The 16,108-nt window shown below is 46.1% G+C and overlaps 10 non-coding genes and 30 pseudogenes across 10 annotated transcripts; all 40 read left to right on the top strand.

Annotated features, from left to right (window-relative positions):
• Nucleotides 1-2,541: 2,541 nt before the first annotated feature.
• Nucleotides 2,542-2,660, top strand: LOC136728199 (5S ribosomal RNA). Its single transcript, XR_010808577.1, has one exon. It is a non-coding gene; the product is annotated as a 5S ribosomal RNA (ribosomal RNA).
• A 554-nt stretch (nucleotides 2,661-3,214) lies between these two features.
• Nucleotides 3,215-3,333, top strand: LOC136728275 (5S ribosomal RNA). Its single transcript, XR_010808636.1, has one exon. It is a non-coding gene; the product is annotated as a 5S ribosomal RNA (ribosomal RNA).
• Nucleotides 3,334-3,543: 210 nt separating this feature from the next.
• Nucleotides 3,544-3,662, top strand: LOC136728582 (uncharacterized; annotated as a pseudogene).
• Nucleotides 3,663-3,882: 220 nt separating this feature from the next.
• On the top strand, nucleotides 3,883-4,001 carry LOC136727899 (uncharacterized; annotated as a pseudogene).
• Nucleotides 4,002-4,220: 219 nt separating this feature from the next.
• Nucleotides 4,221-4,339, top strand: LOC136728376 (5S ribosomal RNA). The gene has a single exon (XR_010808727.1). It is a non-coding gene; the product is annotated as a 5S ribosomal RNA (ribosomal RNA).
• A 208-nt stretch (nucleotides 4,340-4,547) lies between these two features.
• Nucleotides 4,548-4,666, top strand: LOC136727762 (uncharacterized; annotated as a pseudogene).
• A 209-nt stretch (nucleotides 4,667-4,875) lies between these two features.
• On the top strand, nucleotides 4,876-4,994 carry LOC136728335 (5S ribosomal RNA). The gene has a single exon (XR_010808689.1). It is a non-coding gene; the product is annotated as a 5S ribosomal RNA (ribosomal RNA).
• A 215-nt stretch (nucleotides 4,995-5,209) lies between these two features.
• Nucleotides 5,210-5,328, top strand: LOC136728580 (5S ribosomal RNA). The gene has a single exon (XR_010808763.1). It is a non-coding gene; the product is annotated as a 5S ribosomal RNA (ribosomal RNA).
• Nucleotides 5,329-5,538: 210 nt separating this feature from the next.
• LOC136727898 (uncharacterized) lies at nucleotides 5,539-5,657 on the top strand (annotated as a pseudogene).
• A 220-nt stretch (nucleotides 5,658-5,877) lies between these two features.
• Nucleotides 5,878-5,996, top strand: LOC136727897 (uncharacterized; annotated as a pseudogene).
• Nucleotides 5,997-6,215: 219 nt separating this feature from the next.
• On the top strand, nucleotides 6,216-6,334 carry LOC136728375 (5S ribosomal RNA). The gene has a single exon (XR_010808726.1). It is a non-coding gene; the product is annotated as a 5S ribosomal RNA (ribosomal RNA).
• A 208-nt stretch (nucleotides 6,335-6,542) lies between these two features.
• Nucleotides 6,543-6,661, top strand: LOC136727761 (uncharacterized; annotated as a pseudogene).
• Nucleotides 6,662-6,871: 210 nt separating this feature from the next.
• On the top strand, nucleotides 6,872-6,990 carry LOC136728507 (uncharacterized; annotated as a pseudogene).
• A 215-nt stretch (nucleotides 6,991-7,205) lies between these two features.
• On the top strand, nucleotides 7,206-7,324 carry LOC136728568 (5S ribosomal RNA). Its single transcript, XR_010808762.1, has one exon. It is a non-coding gene; the product is annotated as a 5S ribosomal RNA (ribosomal RNA).
• A 210-nt stretch (nucleotides 7,325-7,534) lies between these two features.
• On the top strand, nucleotides 7,535-7,653 carry LOC136728065 (uncharacterized; annotated as a pseudogene).
• Nucleotides 7,654-7,873: 220 nt separating this feature from the next.
• LOC136728634 (uncharacterized) lies at nucleotides 7,874-7,992 on the top strand (annotated as a pseudogene).
• Nucleotides 7,993-8,208: 216 nt separating this feature from the next.
• On the top strand, nucleotides 8,209-8,327 carry LOC136727906 (uncharacterized; annotated as a pseudogene).
• Nucleotides 8,328-8,535: 208 nt separating this feature from the next.
• Nucleotides 8,536-8,654, top strand: LOC136728412 (uncharacterized; annotated as a pseudogene).
• Nucleotides 8,655-8,879: 225 nt separating this feature from the next.
• On the top strand, nucleotides 8,880-8,998 carry LOC136728198 (uncharacterized; annotated as a pseudogene).
• Nucleotides 8,999-9,218: 220 nt separating this feature from the next.
• On the top strand, nucleotides 9,219-9,337 carry LOC136728177 (uncharacterized; annotated as a pseudogene).
• Nucleotides 9,338-9,552: 215 nt separating this feature from the next.
• On the top strand, nucleotides 9,553-9,671 carry LOC136728286 (5S ribosomal RNA). Its single transcript, XR_010808645.1, has one exon. It is a non-coding gene; the product is annotated as a 5S ribosomal RNA (ribosomal RNA).
• A 216-nt stretch (nucleotides 9,672-9,887) lies between these two features.
• Nucleotides 9,888-10,006, top strand: LOC136728692 (uncharacterized; annotated as a pseudogene).
• Nucleotides 10,007-10,216: 210 nt separating this feature from the next.
• LOC136728055 (uncharacterized) lies at nucleotides 10,217-10,335 on the top strand (annotated as a pseudogene).
• A 219-nt stretch (nucleotides 10,336-10,554) lies between these two features.
• LOC136728736 (uncharacterized) lies at nucleotides 10,555-10,673 on the top strand (annotated as a pseudogene).
• Nucleotides 10,674-10,893: 220 nt separating this feature from the next.
• Nucleotides 10,894-11,012, top strand: LOC136728493 (uncharacterized; annotated as a pseudogene).
• Nucleotides 11,013-11,227: 215 nt separating this feature from the next.
• Nucleotides 11,228-11,346, top strand: LOC136727910 (uncharacterized; annotated as a pseudogene).
• A 208-nt stretch (nucleotides 11,347-11,554) lies between these two features.
• LOC136728404 (uncharacterized) lies at nucleotides 11,555-11,673 on the top strand (annotated as a pseudogene).
• Nucleotides 11,674-11,884: 211 nt separating this feature from the next.
• LOC136728054 (uncharacterized) lies at nucleotides 11,885-12,003 on the top strand (annotated as a pseudogene).
• A 217-nt stretch (nucleotides 12,004-12,220) lies between these two features.
• On the top strand, nucleotides 12,221-12,339 carry LOC136728125 (uncharacterized; annotated as a pseudogene).
• A 215-nt stretch (nucleotides 12,340-12,554) lies between these two features.
• LOC136728320 (5S ribosomal RNA) lies at nucleotides 12,555-12,673 on the top strand. Its single transcript, XR_010808676.1, has one exon. It is a non-coding gene; the product is annotated as a 5S ribosomal RNA (ribosomal RNA).
• A 210-nt stretch (nucleotides 12,674-12,883) lies between these two features.
• Nucleotides 12,884-13,002, top strand: LOC136728523 (uncharacterized; annotated as a pseudogene).
• A 220-nt stretch (nucleotides 13,003-13,222) lies between these two features.
• LOC136728492 (uncharacterized) lies at nucleotides 13,223-13,341 on the top strand (annotated as a pseudogene).
• A 216-nt stretch (nucleotides 13,342-13,557) lies between these two features.
• LOC136727986 (uncharacterized) lies at nucleotides 13,558-13,676 on the top strand (annotated as a pseudogene).
• Nucleotides 13,677-13,884: 208 nt separating this feature from the next.
• LOC136728519 (uncharacterized) lies at nucleotides 13,885-14,003 on the top strand (annotated as a pseudogene).
• A 221-nt stretch (nucleotides 14,004-14,224) lies between these two features.
• On the top strand, nucleotides 14,225-14,343 carry LOC136728403 (uncharacterized; annotated as a pseudogene).
• Nucleotides 14,344-14,553: 210 nt separating this feature from the next.
• LOC136728410 (uncharacterized) lies at nucleotides 14,554-14,672 on the top strand (annotated as a pseudogene).
• A 212-nt stretch (nucleotides 14,673-14,884) lies between these two features.
• Nucleotides 14,885-15,003, top strand: LOC136728040 (5S ribosomal RNA). Its single transcript, XR_010808563.1, has one exon. It is a non-coding gene; the product is annotated as a 5S ribosomal RNA (ribosomal RNA).
• Nucleotides 15,004-15,219: 216 nt separating this feature from the next.
• On the top strand, nucleotides 15,220-15,338 carry LOC136728691 (uncharacterized; annotated as a pseudogene).
• A 210-nt stretch (nucleotides 15,339-15,548) lies between these two features.
• Nucleotides 15,549-15,667, top strand: LOC136727957 (uncharacterized; annotated as a pseudogene).
• A 220-nt stretch (nucleotides 15,668-15,887) lies between these two features.
• LOC136728613 (uncharacterized) lies at nucleotides 15,888-16,006 on the top strand (annotated as a pseudogene).
• The last annotated feature ends 102 nt before the right edge of the window (nucleotides 16,007-16,108 follow it).

Here is a 16,108-nt window from a genome sequence, read left to right as displayed (position 1 = left end):
GTCCTGGTCAGCTCCTCCCTCGCTCTGTGCAGCTCCGTCCTCAGGGTTTGGCTCTGCTCCTCCTGGTCTCTCACTGCTGCTCTCAGCTTATGGATCTCAGCCTTGTGGTGCATCTTTAGTCCCTGAACTCCGCAAACTTCAGCTCCAGCACTGATAGGCATTCCTTTAGTGTTTTAATGTTGCTGGAGAGTTTTGGGGAGACAGGGGGGCAGTCTGTGGGAGATGGGGCACTGTCTGGCTCCGTGTGGCTGGGGGCAGACTGCAGGGTGGCCGGCTCTGGCTCGTGTTTCTCTACCTCAGTCTGCTGCTTTGAGGTGTGGAAGCCGAGAGATAATTGGTCCAGGCTGCTCTCGCTGTCCTGCACCATGATGGTCCCGTTGTGGTATACATTAAAAGTGAGCATCACACTGTCTGTGTCTTTCTCTACCAGCACTGAGATCTGCCTGCCTCTGCTAATGCCCCTCTTGTTGTTATTGGGGTATGTCTGGCACAGGGTTTTGTGAAAGGCGGTGGGGTACTGAGTGTAGAACAGTAGATTGTTCTTGACCCTGTTTTCTCCTTTACCGGTGTAGTCTAGGATGAGGGTCTCAGGAGATGCTCTCATCACAGCTTGTTTGTAGTCCTTATAGCCTGTGCAGAGCGAATGTCTTCAGGGTATCGGATTTCAAAAGGCAGCTCTGCAGTCAGACTGCTGTTCGATAGATTTGTATCAGTCTCAGTGGCAGTTGGGCTCTCTCCTACTGTCACTCTATTCAAATTGGAGCTCTGCATTTTCATTGGCTGAGTCAACTACTGAGAATGCTTATTTATTTTATTAATACATATTTTTTTGTTTAATTATTTGTCTCTTACCTCCAATTCTTGTCTTCAGCTTTTCTTTTCTGACTTTTCTTCCTGAACTGTCTCTCTGCTTTCTTCTTTTTGTGTTTCTCTTAAAATTATTATTTTTTGAATACTTTTTCTTCTGAATTTCTATTCCATGTCTTCTGTGTATGTTTATAGTGCTATATATACATTTGTAAATCACAAATTAAATCCGCTTATGTATAAAAACAAATGTTTTTTAGGAGCTCATATTCCTCCCTCTCTCTCTCTCTCTCTCTCTCTCTCTCTCTCTCTCTCTCTCTCTCTCTCTCTCTCAATTAATTTCATTTGTATTGTCAAAGCAATTGGACATACATACACATACATACATATACACTCACCTAAAGGATTATTAGGAACACCTGTTCAATTTCTCATTAATGCAATTATCTAATCAACCAATCACATGGCAGTTGCTTCAATGCATTTAGGGGTGTGGTCCTGGTCAAGACAATCTCCTGAACTCCAAACTGAATGTCTGAATGGGAATGAAAGGTGATTTAAGCAATTTTGAGCGTGGCATGGTTGTTGGTGCCAGACGGGCCGGTCTGAGTATTTCACAATCTGCTCAGTTACTGGGATTTTCACGCACAACCATTTCTAGGGTTTACAAGGAATGGTGTGAAAAGGGAAAAACATCCAGTATGCGGCAGTCCTGTGGGCGAAAATGCCTTGTTGATGCTAGAGCTCAGAGGAGAATGGGCCGACTCGATTCAAGCTGATAGAAGAGCAACTTTGACTGAAATAACCACTCGCTACAACCGAGGTATGCAGCAAAGCATTTGTGATGCCACAACACGTACAACCTTGAGGCGGATGGGCTACAACAGCAGAAGACCCCACTGGGTACCACTCATCTCCACTACAAATAGGAAAAAGAGGTGAGACATTCAGATGGTAGAGTCAGAATTTGGCGTAAACAGAATGAGAACATGGATCCATCATGTCTTGTTACCACTGTGCAGGCTGGTGGTGGTGGTGTAATGGTGTGGGGGATGTCTTCTTGGCACACTTTAGGCCCCTTAGTGCCAATTGGGCATCGTTTAAATGCTACGGCCTACCTGAGCATTGTTTCTGACCATGTCCATCCCTTTTTGACCACCATGTACCCATCCTCTGATGGCTACTTCCAGCAGGATAATGCACCATGTCACAAAGGTCGAATCATTTCAAATTGGTTTCTTGAACATGACAATGAGTTCACTGTACTAAACTGGCCCCCACAGTCACCAGATCTCAACCCAATAGAGCATCTTTGGGATGTGGTGGAACGGGAGCTTCGTGCCCTGGATGTGCATCCCACAAATCTCCATCAACTGCAAGATGCTATCCTATCAATATGGGCCAACATTTCTAAAGAATGCTTTCAGCACCTTGTTGAATCAATGCCACGTAGAATTAAAGCAGTTCTGAAGGCGAAAGGGGGTCAAACACAGTATTAGTATGGTGTTCCTAATAATCCTTTAGGTGAGTTCATCGTAGCTCTTAATACTCTCTCTCTGTCTGGAGGAGATATAATTGAAGTATTGTACACGTATCCAGATACTGTCAACACCCTTTGCTGCACTGATATTTTTCCATCCATTTTTCTTTTTTCTTTTTTTCTTTTTTTTTTTTGCTGGAAGTTCCGTCAATACCCGCCAACCTTTAAGAGACATCATGCGGCCAGGCCTTTCGGCTTGTGGCCACACCGTCCTGAATGCGCCCGATCTCGTCAGATCTCGGAAGCTAAACGGGGCAGGGCCTGGTCAGTACTTGGATGGGAGACCTCCTAGAAATACCAGGTGCTGCAAGCTTTTTATGTCTCCTGGGTAACTTCATCATAGCTCTTAATACTCTCTTTCAGTCTGTAGGAGATATTATTGAAGAATTGTACACGTACCCGGCTACTTTCAAAACCTTTTGCTGCACTGATATTTTTCCCTCCATTTTTCTTTTTTCTTTTTTTTTTTGCTGGAAGTTCCGTCAATACCCGCCAGCCTTAAAGAGACATCATGCAGCTGGGCCTCTCGGCTTTCGGCCACACCGTCCTGAATGCGCATGATATAGTCAGATCTCGGAAGCTAAACGGGGCAGGACCTGGTCAGTACTTGAATGTGAGACCTCCTGGAAATACCAGGTGCTGCAAGCTTTTACGTCTCCTGGGTAACTTTATCGTAGCTCTTAATACTCTCTTTCAGTCTGCAGGAGATATAATTGAAGAATTGTACACGTACCCGGCTACTTTCAACACCCTTTCCTGCACTGATATTTTTCCTTCCATTTTTCTATTTTTTTTTTTTTTCTTTTTGCTGGAAGTTCCGTCAATACCCGCCAACCTTTAAGAGACATCATGCAGCCAGGCCTTTCGGCTTGTGGCCACACCGTCCTGAATGCGCCCGATCTCGTCAGACCTCGGAAGCTAAACGGGGCAGGGCCTGGTCAGTACTTGGATGGGAGACCTCCTAGAAATACCAGGTGCTGCAAGCTTTTTACGTCTCCTGGGTAACTTCATCGTAGCTCTTAATACTCTCTTTCTGTCTCCAGGAGATATAATTGAAGAATTGTACACGTACCCGGCTACTTTCAACACCCTTTGCTGCACTGGTATATTTCCCTCTATTTTTCTTTTTTTTTTTTGCTGGCAGTTCCGTCAATACCCGCCAGCCTTTAAGAGACATCATGCAGCCAGGCATCTCGGCTTGCGGCCACACCATCCTGAACGCGCCCGATCTCGTCAGATCTCGGAAGCTAAACGGGGCAGGACCTCGTCAGTACTTGGATGGGAGACCTCCTGGAAATACCAGGTGCTGCAAGGTTTTACGTCTCCTGGGTAACTTTATCGTAGCTCTTAATTCTCTCTTTCTGTCTGGAGGAGATATAATTGAAGAATTGTACACGTACCCGGCTACTTTCAACACCCTTTGCTGCACTGATATTTTTCCCACCATTTTTCTATTTTTTTTTTTTTTTTTTTTTGCTGGAAATTCCATCAATACCCGCCATCCTTTAAGAGACATCATGCAGCCAGGCATCTCGGCTTGCGGCCACACCATACTGAACGCGCCCGATCTCGTCAGATCTCGGAAGCTAAACGGGGCAGGACCTGGTTAGTACATGAATGTGAGACCGCCTGGAAATACCTAGTGCTGCAAGCTTTTACGTCTCCTGGGTAACTTTATCGTAGCTCTTAATACTCTCTATCTGTCTGGAGGAGATATAATTGAAGAACTGTACATGTACCCGGCTACTTTCAACACCCTTTGCTGCACTGATATTTTTCCCTCCCTTTTTCTATTTTTTTTTTTTTTTTTTTTGCTGGAAGTTCCGTCAATACTTGCCAGCCTTTAAGAGACATCATGCAGCCAGGTCTCTTGGCTTGCAGCCACACCGTCCTGAACGCGCCTGATCTCATCATATCTCGGAAGCTAAACGGGGCAGGGCCTGGTCAGTACTTGGATGGGTGACCTCCTGGAAATACCTGGTGCTGCAAGCTTTTTTGTCTCCTGGGTAACTTCATCGTAGCTCTTAGTACTCTCTTTCTGTCTGGAGGAGATATAATTGAAGTATTGTACACGTACACGGCTACTTTCAACAGCCTTTGCTGCACTGATATTTTTCCCTCCATTTTTCTTTTTTTTTTTTGCTGGAAGTTCGTCAATATCCGCCAACCATTAAGAGACATCATGCAGCCAGGCCTCTCAGCTTGTGGCCACACCGTCCTGAATGCGCCCGATCTCGTAAGATCTCGGAAGGTAAAAGGGGCAGAGCCTGGTCAGTACTTGGATGGGTGACCTCATGGAAATACCTGGTACTGCAAGCTTTGTTGTCTCCTGGGTAACTTCATCGTAGCTCTTAATACTCTCTTTCTGTCTGCAGGAGATATAATTGAAGAATTGTACACGTACCCGGCTACTTTCAACACCCTTTGCTGCACTGGTATTTCTCCCTCCATTTCTCTTTTTTTTTTTTGCTGGATGTTCCGTCAAAACCCGCCAACCATTAAGAGACATCATGCAGCCCGGCCTCTTGGCTTGCAGCCACACCATCCTGAACGCCCCCGATCTCATCAGATCTTGGAATTTAAACGGGGCAGGGCCTGGTCAGTACTTGGATGGGTGACCTCCTGGAAATACCTGGTGCTGCAAGCTTTTACGTCTCCTGGGTAACTTTATTGTAGCTCTTAATACTCTCTATCTGTCTGGAGGAGATATAATTGAAGTGATGTACACGTACCCAGCTTCTGTCAACACCCTTTGCTGCACTGATATTTTTCCATCCATCTTTCTTTTTTTTTTTTTTTTTTGCTGGAAGTTCCGTCAATACCCGCCAACCTTTAAGAGACATCATGCAGCCAGGCCTCTCGGCTTGCGGCCACACCGTCCTGAATGCGCCCGATCTCGTCAGATCTCGGAAGCTAAACGGGGCAGGGCCTGGTCAGTACTTGGATGGGAGACCTCCTAGAAATACCAGGTGCTGCAAGCTTTTTACGTCTCCTGGGTAACTTCATCGTAGCTCTTAAAACTTTCTTTCTGTCTCCAGGAGATATAATTGAAGAATTGTACACGTACCCGGCTACTTTCAACACCCTTTGCTGCACTGGTATATTTCCCTCTATTTTTCTTTTTTTTTTTTGCTGGCAGTTCCGTCAATACCCGCCAGCCTTTAAGAGACATCATGCAGCCAGGCATCTCGGCTTGCGGCCACACCATACTGAACGCGCCCGATCTCGTCAGATCTCGGAAGCTAAACGGGGCAGGACCTGGTTAGTACATGAATGTGAGACCGCCTGGAAATACCTAGTGCTGCAAGCTTTTACGTCTCCTGGGTAACTTTATCGTAGCTCTTAATTCTCTCTTTCTGTCTGGAGGAGATATAATTGAAGAATTGTACACGTACCCGGCTACTTTCAACACCCTTTGCTGCACTGATATTTTTCCCACCATTTTTCTATTTTTTTTTTTTTTTTTTTTTGCTGGAAATTCCATCAATACCCGCCATCCTTTAAGAGACATCATGCAGCCAGGCATCTCGGCTTGCGGCCACACCATACTGAACGCGCCCGATCTCGTCAGATCTCGGAAGCTAAACGGGGCAGGACCTGGTTAGTACATGAATGTGAGACCGCCTGGAAATACCTAGTGCTGCAAGCTTTTACGTCTCCTGGGTAACTTTATCGTAGCTCTTAATACTCTCTATCTGTCTGGAGGAGATATAATTGAAGAACTGTACATGTACCCGGCTACTTTCAACACCCTTTGCTGCACTGATATTTTTCCCTCCCTTTTTCTATTTTTTTTTTTTTTTTTTTTGCTGGAAGTTCCGTCAATACTTGCCAGCCTTTAAGAGACATCATGCAGCCAGGTCTCTTGGCTTGCAGCCACACCGTCCTGAACGCGCCTGATCTCATCATATCTCGGAAGCTAAACGGGGCAGGGCCTGGTCAGTACTTGGATGGGTGACCTCCTGGAAATACCTGGTGCTGCAAGCTTTTTTGTCTCCTGGGTAACTTCATCGTAGCTCTTAGTACTCTCTTTCTGTCTGGAGGAGATATAATTGAAGTATTGTACACGTACACGGCTACTTTCAACAGCCTTTGCTGCACTGATATTTTTCCCTCCATTTTTCTTTTTTTTTTTTGCTGGAAGTTCGTCAATATCCGCCAACCATTAAGAGACATCATGCAGCCAGGCCTCTCAGCTTGTGGCCACACCGTCCTGAATGCGCCCGATCTCGTAAGATCTCGGAAGGTAAAAGGGGCAGAGCCTGGTCAGTACTTGGATGGGTGACCTCATGGAAATACCTGGTACTGCAAGCTTTGTTGTCTCCTGGGTAACTTCATCGTAGCTCTTAATACTCTCTTTCTGTCTGCAGGAGATATAATTGAAGAATTGTACACGTACCCGGCTACTTTCAACACCCTTTGCTGCACTGGTATTTCTCCCTCCATTTCTCTTTCTTTTTTTTTGCTGGATGTTCCGTCAAAACCCGCCAACCATTAAGAGACATCATGCAGCCCGGCCTCTTGGCTTGCAGCCACACCATCCTGAACGCCCCCGATCTCATCAGATCTTGGAATTTAAACGGGGCAGGTCCTGGTCAGTACTTGGATGGGTGACCTCCTGGAAATACCTGGTGCTGCAAGCTTTTACGTCTCCTGGGTAACTTTATTGTAGCTCTTAATACTCTATATCTGTCTGGAGGAGATATAATTGAAGTGATGTACACGTACCCAGCTTCTGTCAACACCCTTTGCTGCACTGATATTTTTCCATCCATCTTTCTTTTTTTTTTTTTTTTTTGCTGGAAGTTCCGTCAATACCCGCCAACCTTTAAGAGACATCATGCAGCCAGGCCTCTCGGCTTGCGGCCACACCGTCCTGAATGCGCCCGATCTCGTCAGATCTCGGAAGCTAAACGGGGCAGGGCCTGGTCAGTACTTGGATGGGAGACCTCCTAGAAATACCAGGTGCTGCAAGCTTTTTACGTCTCCTGGGTAACTTCATCGTAGCTCTTAAAACTTTCTTTCTGTCTCCAGGAGATATAATTGAAGAATTGTACACGTACCCGGCTACTTTCAACACCCTTTGCTGCACTGGTATATTTCCCTCTATTTTTCTTTTTTTTTTTTGCTGGCAGTTCCGTCAATACCCGCCAGCCTTTAAGAGACATCATGCAGCCAGGCATCTCGGCTTGCGGCCACACCATCCTGAACGCGCCCGATCTCGTCAGATCTCGGAAGCTAAACGGGGCAGGACCTGGTCAGTACATGAATGTGAGACCTCCTTGACATACCTCGTGCTGCAAGCTTTTACGTCTCCTGGGTAACTTTATCGTAGCTCTTAATACTCTCTATCTGTCTGGAGGAGATATAATTGAAGAATTGTACATGTACCCGGCTACTTTCAACACCCTTTGCTGCACTGATATTTTTCCCTCCCTTTTTCTATTTTTTTTTTTTTTTTTTTTTGCTGGAAGTTCCGTCAATACTTGCCAGCCTTTAAGAGACATCATGCAGCCAGGTCTCTTGGCTTGCAGCCACACCGTCCTGAACGCGCCTGATCTCATCATATCTCGGAAGCTAAACGGGGCAGGGTCTGGCCAGTACTTGGTTGGGTGACCTCCTGGAAATACCAGGTGCTGCAAGCTTTTTACGTCTCCTGGGTAACTTCATCGTAGCTCTTAATACTCTCTTTCAGTCTGGAGGAGATATTATTGAAGAATTGTACACGTACCCGGCTACTTTCAACAGCCTTTGCTGCACTGATATTTCTCCCTCCATTTTTCTTTTTTTCTTTTTTTTTTTGCTGGAAGTTCCGTCAATACCCACCAGCCTAAAGAGACATCATGCAGCCGGGCCTCTTGGCTTTCGGCCACACCGTCCTGAACGCGCCCGATATCGTCAGATCTCGGAAGGTAAAAGGGGCAGGGCCTGATCAGTAATTGGATGGGTGACCTCCTGGAAATACCTGGTGCTGCAAGCTTTTTTGTCTCCTGGGTAACTTCATCGTAGCTCTTAGTACTCTCTTTCTGTCTGGAGGAGATATAATTGAAGTATTGTACACGTACACGGCTACTTTCAACAGCCTTTGCTGCACTGATATTTTTCCCTAAATTTTTCTTTTTTTTTTTTGCTGGAAGTTCGTCAATATCCGCCAACCTTTAAGAGACATCATGCAGCCAGGCCTCTCGGCTTGCAGCCACACCGTCCTGAACGCCCCCGATCTCATCAGATCTTGGAATTTAAACGGGGCAGGGCCTGGTCAGTACTTGGATGGGTGACCTCCTGGAAATGCCAGGTGCTGCAAGCTTTTTACGTCTCCTGGGTAACTTCATCGTAGCTCTTAATACTCTCTTTCTGTCTGGAGGAGATATAATTGAAGAATTGTACACGTACCCGGCTACTTTCAAAACCCATTACTGCACTCATATTTTTCCCTCCATTTTTCTTTTTCTATTTTTTTTTTTTTTTTTTTGCTGGAAGTTCCGTCAATATCCGCCAGCCTTTAAGAGACATCATGCAGCCAGGCCTCTTGGCTTGTAGTCACACCGTCCTGAACGTGCCCGATCATATCAGATTTCGGAAGCTAAACGGGGCAGGGCCTGGTTAGTACATGAATGTGAGACCGCCTGGAAATACCTAGTGCTGCAAGGTTTTATGTCTCCTGGGTAACATTATCGTAGCTCTTAATTCTCTCTTTCTGTCTGGAGGAGATATAATTGAAGAATTGTACACGTACCCGGCTACTTTCAACACCCTTTGCTGCACTGATATTTTTCCCTCCCTTTTTCTATTTTTTTTTTTTTTTTTTTTTGCTGGAAGTTCCGTCAATACTTGCCAGCCTTTAAGAGACATCATGCAGCCAGGTCTCTTGGCTTGCGGCCACACCATCCTGAACTCGCCCGATCTCGTCAGATCTTGGAAGCTAAACGGGGCAGGACCTGGTCGGAACATGAATGTGAGACCTCCTGGAAATACCTGGTGCTGCAAGCTTTTACGTCTCCTGGGTAACTTTATCGTAGCTCTTAATACTCTCTTTCTGTCTCCAGGAGATATAATTGAAGAATTGTACACGTACCCGGCTACTTTCAACACCCTTTCCTGCACTGATATTTTTCCATCCATTTTTCTTTTTTTTTTTTTTTTTTGCATGAAGTTCCGTCAATACCCGCCAACCTTTAAGAGACATCATGCAGCGAGGCCTCTCGGCTTGCGGCCACACCGTCCTGAATGCCCCCGATCTCGTCAGATCTCGGAAGCTAAACGGGGCAGGGCCTGGTCAGTACTTGGATGGGAGACCTCCTGGAAATACCAGGTGCTGCAAGCTTTTTACGTCTCCTGGGTAACTTCATCGTAGCTCTTAATACTCTCTTTCTGTCTCCAGGAGATATAATTGAAGTATTGTACACGTACTAGGCTACTTTCAACACCCTTTGCTGCACTGATATTTTTCCCTCCATTTTTCTTTTTATTTTATTTTTTTGCTGGAAGTTCCGTCAATATCCGCCAGCCTTTAAGAGACATCATGCAGCCAGGCCTCTTGGCTTGTAGTCACACCGTCCTGAACGCGCCCGATCATATCAGATTTCGGAAGCTAAACGGGGCAGGGCCTGGTCAGTACTTGGATGTGTGACCTCCTGGAAATACCAGGTGCTGCAAGCTTTTTACGTCTCCTGGGTAACTTCATCGTAGCTCTTAAAACTCTCTTTCTGTCTCCAGGAGATATAATTGAAGAATTGTACACCTACCCGGCTACTTTCAACACCCTTTGCTGCACTGGTATATTTCCCTCTATTTTTCTTTTTTTTTTTTGCTGGCAGTTCCGTCAATACCCGCCAGCCTTTAAGAGACATCATGCAGCCAGTCATCTCGGCATGCGGCCACACCATCCTGAACGCGCCCGATCTCGTCAGATCTCGGAAGCTAAACGGGGCAGGACCTGGTCAGTACATGAATGTGAGACCTCCTTGAAATACCTCGTGCTGCAAGCTTTTACATCTCCTGGGTAACTTTATCGTAGCTCTTAATACTCTCTATCTGTCTGGAGGAGATATAATTGAAGTACTGTACACGTACCCAGCTACTGTCAACATCCTTTGCTGCACTGATATTTTTCCATCCATTTTTCTTTTTTTTTTTTTTTTTTTTTTGCTGCAAGTTCCGTCAATACCCGCCAACCTTTAAGAGACATCATGCAGCCAGGCCTCTCGGCTTGTGGCCACACCGTCCTGAACGCGCCCGATCTCGTAAGATCTTGAAAGCTAAACGGGGCAGGACCTGGTCAGTACTTGGATGGGAGACCTCCTGGAAATACCAGGTGCTGCAAGGTTTTACGTCTCCTGGGTAACTTTATCGTAGCTCTTAATTCTCTCTTTCTGTCTGGAGGAGATATAATTGAAGAATTGTACACGTACCCGGCTACTTTCAACACCCTTTGCTGCACTGATATTTTTCCCTCCAGTTTTCTATTTTCTTTTTTTTTTTTTTTTGCTGGAAATTCCGTCAATACCCGCCATCCTTTAAGAGACATCATGCAGCCAGGCATCTCGGCTTGCGGCCACACCATACTGAACGCGCCCGATCTCGTCAGATCTCGGCAGCTAAACGGGGCAGGGTCTGGCCAGTACTTGGTTGGGTGACCTCCTGGAAATACCAGGTGCTGCAAGCTTTTTACGTCTCCTGGGTAACTTCATCGTAGCTCTTAATACTCTCTTTCAGTCTGGAGAAGATATTATTGAAGAATTGTACACGTACCCGGCTACTTTCAACAGCCTTTGCTGCACTGATATTTCTCCCTCCATTTTTTTTTTTTTTTTTTTTTTTTGCTGGAAGTTCCGTCAATACCCACCAGCCTAAAGAGACATCATGCAGCCGGGCCTCTTGGCTTTCGGCCACACCGTCCTGAACGCGCCCGATATCGTCAGATCTCGGAAGGTAAAAGGGGCAGGGCCTGGTCAGTACTTGGATGGGTGACCTCCTAGAAATACCTGGTGCTGCAAGCTTTTTTGTCTCCTGGGTAACTTCATCGTAGCTCTTAGTACTCTCTTTCTGTCTGGAGGAGATATAATTGAAGTATTGTACACGTACACGGCTACTTTCAACAGCCTTTGCTGCACTGATATTTTTCCCTCCATTTTTCTTTTTTTTTTTTGCTGGAAGTTCGTCAATATCCGCCAACCTTTAAGAGACATCATGCAGCCAGGCCTCTCGGCTTGTGGCCACACCGTCCTGAATGCGCCCGATCTCGTAAGATCTCGGAAGCTAAACGGGGCAGGGCCTGGTCAGTACTTGGATGGCTGACCTCCTAGAAATACCAGGTGCTGCAAGCTTTTTACGTCTCCTGGGTAACTTCATCGTAGCTCTTAATACTCTCTTTCTGTCTGCAGGAGATATAATTGAAGAATTGTACACGTACCTGGCTACTTTCAATACCCTTTGCTGCACTGGTATTTCTCCCTCCATTTCTCTTTTTTTTTTTTTGCTGGATGTTCCGTCAAAACCCGCCAACCATTAAGAGACATCATGCAGCCCGGCCTCTTGGCTTGCAGCCACACCGTCCTGAACGCCCCCGATCTCATCAGATCTTGGAATTTAAACGGGGCAGGGCCTGGTCAGTACATGAATGTGAGACCTCCTGGAAATACCTGGTGCTTCAAGCTTTACGTCTCCTGGGTAACTTTATCGTAGCTCTTAATACTCTCTATCTGTCTCCAGGAGATATAATTGAAGAATTGTATACGTACCCGGCTACTTTCAACACCCTTTCCTGCACTGATATTTTTCCCTCCATTTTTCTATTTTTTTTTATTTTTTTTTGCTGGAAATTCCGTCAATACCCGCCAGACTTTAAGAGACATCATGCAGCCAGACATCTCGGCTTGCGGCCACACCATCCTGAACTCGCCCGATCTCGTCAGATCTTGGAAGCTAAACGGGGCAGGACCTGGTCGGTACATGAATGTGAGACCTCCTGGAAATACCTGGTGCTTCAAGCTTTTACGTCTCCTGGGTAACTTTATCGTAGCTCTTAATACTCTCTATCTGTCTGGAGGAGATATAATTGAAGTATTGTACACGTACCCAGCTACTGTCAACACCCTTTGCTGCACTGATATTTTTCCATCTATTTTTCTTTTTTTTTTTTTTTTTTGCTGGAAGTTCCGTCAATACCCGCCAACCTTTAAAAGACATCATGCAGCCAGGCCTCTTGGCTTGCGGCCACACCGTCCTGAATGCGCCCGATCTCGTCAGATCTCGGAAGCTAAACGGGGCAGGGCCTGGTCAGTACTTGGCTGTGTGACCTCCTGGAAATACCAGGTGCTGCAAGCTTTTTACGTCTCCTGGGTAACTTCATCGTAGCTCTTAAAACTCTCTTTCTGTCTCCAGGAGATATAATTGAAGAATGGTACACGTACCCGGCTACTTTCAACACCCTTTGCTGCACTGGTATATTTCCCTCTATTTTTCTTTTTTTTTTTTGCTGGCAGTTCCGTCAATACCCGCCAGCCTTTAAGAGACATCATGCAGCCAGGCATCTCGGCTTGCGGCCACACCATCCTGAACGCGCCCGATCTCGTAAGATCTCGAAAGCTAAACGGGGCAGGACCTGGTCAGTACTTGGATGGGAGACCTCCTGGAAATACCAGGTGCTGCAAGGTTTTACGTCTCCTGGGTAACTTTATCGTAGCTCTTAATTCTCTCTTTCTGTCTGGAGGAGATATAATTGAAGAATTGTACACGTACCCGGCTACTTTCAACACCCTTTGCTGCACTGATATTTTTCCCTCCATTTTTCTATTTTTTTTTTTTTTTTTTTTTGCTGGAAATTCCGTCAATACCCGCCATCCTTTAAGAGACATCATGCAGCCAGGCATCTCGGCTTGCGGCCACACCATACTGAACGCGCCCGATCTCGTCAGATCTCGGCAGCTAAACGGGGCAGGGTCTGGCCAGTACTTGGTTGGGTGACCTCCTGGAAATACCAGGTGCTGCAAGCTTTTTACGTCTCCTGGGTAACTTCATCGTAGCTCTTAATACTCTCTTTCAGTCTGGAGGAGATATTATTGAAGAATTGTACACGTACCCGGCTACTTTCAACAGCCTTTGCTGCACTGATATTTCTCCCTCCATTTTTCTTTTTTTTTTTTTTTTTTTGCTGGAAGTTCCGTCAATACCCACCAGCCTAAAGAGACATCATGCAGCCGGGCCTCTTGGCTTTCGGCCACACCGTCCTGAACGCGCCCGATATCGTCAGATCTCGGAAGGTAAAAGGGGCAGGGCCTGGTCACTACTTGGATGGGTGACCTCCTGGAAATACCTGGTGCTGCAAGCTTTTTTGTCTCCTGGGTAACTTCATCGTAGCTCTTAGTACTCTCTTTCTGTCTGGATGAGATATAATTGAAGTATTGTACACGTACACGGCTACTTTCAACAGCCTTTGCTGCACTGATATTTTTCCCTCCATTTTTCTTTTTTTTTTTTGCTAGAAGTTCGTCAATATCCGCCAACCTTTAAGAGACATCATGCAACCAGGCCTCTCGGCTTGTGGCCACACCGTCCTGAATGCGCCCGATCTCGTAAGATCTCGGAAGGTAACAGGGGCAGGGCCTGGTCAGTACTTGGATGGGTGACCTCCTGGAAATACCTGGTGCTGCAAGCTTTTTTGTCTCCTGGGTAACTTCATCGTAGCTCTTAATACTCTCTTTCTGTCTGGAGGAGACATAATTGAAGTATTGTACACGTACCCAGCTACTGTCAACACCCTTTGCTGCACTGATATTTTTCCATCCATTTTTCTTTTTTTTTTTTTTTTTTTTTTTTGCTGGAAGTTCCGTCAATACCCGCCAACCTTTAAGAGACATCATGCAGCCAGGCTTCTCGGCTTGTGGCCACACCGTCCTGAATGCGCCCGATCTCGTAAGATCTCGGAAGCTAAACGGGGCAGGGCCTGGTCAGTACTTGGATGGCTGACCTCCTAGAAATACCAGGTGCTGCAAGCTTTTTACGTCTCCTGGGTAACTTCATCGTAGCTCTTAATACTCTCTTTCTGTCTGCAGGAGATATAATTGAAGAATTGTACACGTACCCGGCTACTTTCAACACCCTTTGCTGCACTGGTATTTCTTCCACCATTTCTCTTTTTTTTTTTTGCTGGATGTTCCGTCAAAACCCGCCAACCATTAAGAGACATCATGCAGCCCGGCCTCTTGGCTTGCAGCCACACCGTCCTGAACGCCCCCGATCTCATCAGATCTTGGAATTTAAACGGGGCAGGGCCTGGTCAGTACTTGGATGGGTGACCTCCTGGAAATGCCAGGTGCTGCAAGCTTTTTACGTCTCCTGGGTAACTTCATCGTAGCTCTTAATACTCTCTTTCTGTCTCCAGGAGATATAATTGAAGAATTGTACACGTACCCGGCTACTTTCAACACCCTTTCCTGCACTGATATTTTTCCCTCCATTTTTCTATTTTTTTTTTTTGCTGGAAATTCCGTCAATACCCGCCAGCCTTTAAGAGACATCATGCAGCCAGGCGTCTCGGCTTGTGGCCACACCGTCCTGAACGCGCCCGATCTCGTCAGATCTCGGAAGCTAAACGGGGCAGGGCCTGGTCAGTACTTGGATGGGAGACCTCCTAGAAATACCAGGTGCTGCAAGCCTTTTACGTCTCCTGGGTAACTTCATCGTAGCTCTTAATACTCTCTTTCTGTATCCAGGAGATATAATTGAAGAATTGTACACGTACTAGGCTACTTTCAACACCCTTTGCTGCACTGATATTTTTCCCTCCATTTTTCTTTTTATTTTATTTTTTTGCTGGAAGTTCCGTCAATATCCGCCAGCCTTTAAGAGACATCATGCAGCCAGGCCTCTTGGCTTGTAGTCACACCGTCCTGAACGCGCCCGATCATATCAGATTTCGGAAGCTAAACGGGGCAGGGCCTGGTCAGTACTTGGATGTGTGACCTCCTGGAAATACCAGGTGCTGCAAGCTTTTTACGTCTCCTGGGTAACTTCATCGTAGCTCTTAAAACTCTCTTTCTGTCTCCAGGAGATATAATTGAAGAATTGTACACGTACCCGGCTACTTTCAACACCCTTTGCTGCACTGGTATATTTACCTCTATTTTTCTTTTTTTTTTTTGCTGGCAGTTCCGTCAATACCCGCCAGCCTTTAAGAGACATCATGCAGCCAGGCCTCTTGGCTTGCAGCCACACCATCCTGAACGCGCCCGATCTCGTCAGATCTCGGAAGCTAAACGGGGCAGGACCTGGTCAGTACATGAATGTGAGACCTCCTTGAAATACCTCGTGCTGCAAGCTTTTACGTCTCCTGGGTAACTTTATCGTAGCTCTTAATACTCTCTATCTGTCTGGAGGAGATATAATTGAAGAATTGTACATGTACCCGGCTACTTTCAACACCCTTTGCTGCACTGATATTTTTCCCTCCCTTTTTCTATTTTTTTTTTTTTTTTTTTTTGCTGGAAGTTCCGTCAATACTTGCCAGCCGTTAAGAGACATCATGTAGCCAGGTCTCTTGGCTTGCGGCCACACCGTCCTGAACGCGCCTGATCTCATCATATCTCGGAAGCTAAACGGGGCAGGGTCTGGCCAGTACTTGGTTGGGTGACCTCCTGGAAATACCAGGTGCTGCAAGCTTTTTACGTCTCCTGGGTAACTTCATCGTAGCTCTTAATACTCTCTTTCAGTCTGGAGGAGATATTATTGAAGAATTGTACACGTACCCGGCTACTTTCAAAA

Source organism: Amia ocellicauda, unplaced genomic scaffold (genome assembly GCF_036373705.1).
Source record: "Amia ocellicauda isolate fAmiCal2 unplaced genomic scaffold, fAmiCal2.hap1 HAP1_SCAFFOLD_29, whole genome shotgun sequence".
NCBI classification, from domain to species: Eukaryota; Metazoa; Chordata; class Actinopteri; order Amiiformes; family Amiidae; genus Amia; species Amia ocellicauda.
This window is presented reverse-complemented; position numbering and strand designations above follow the sequence as displayed.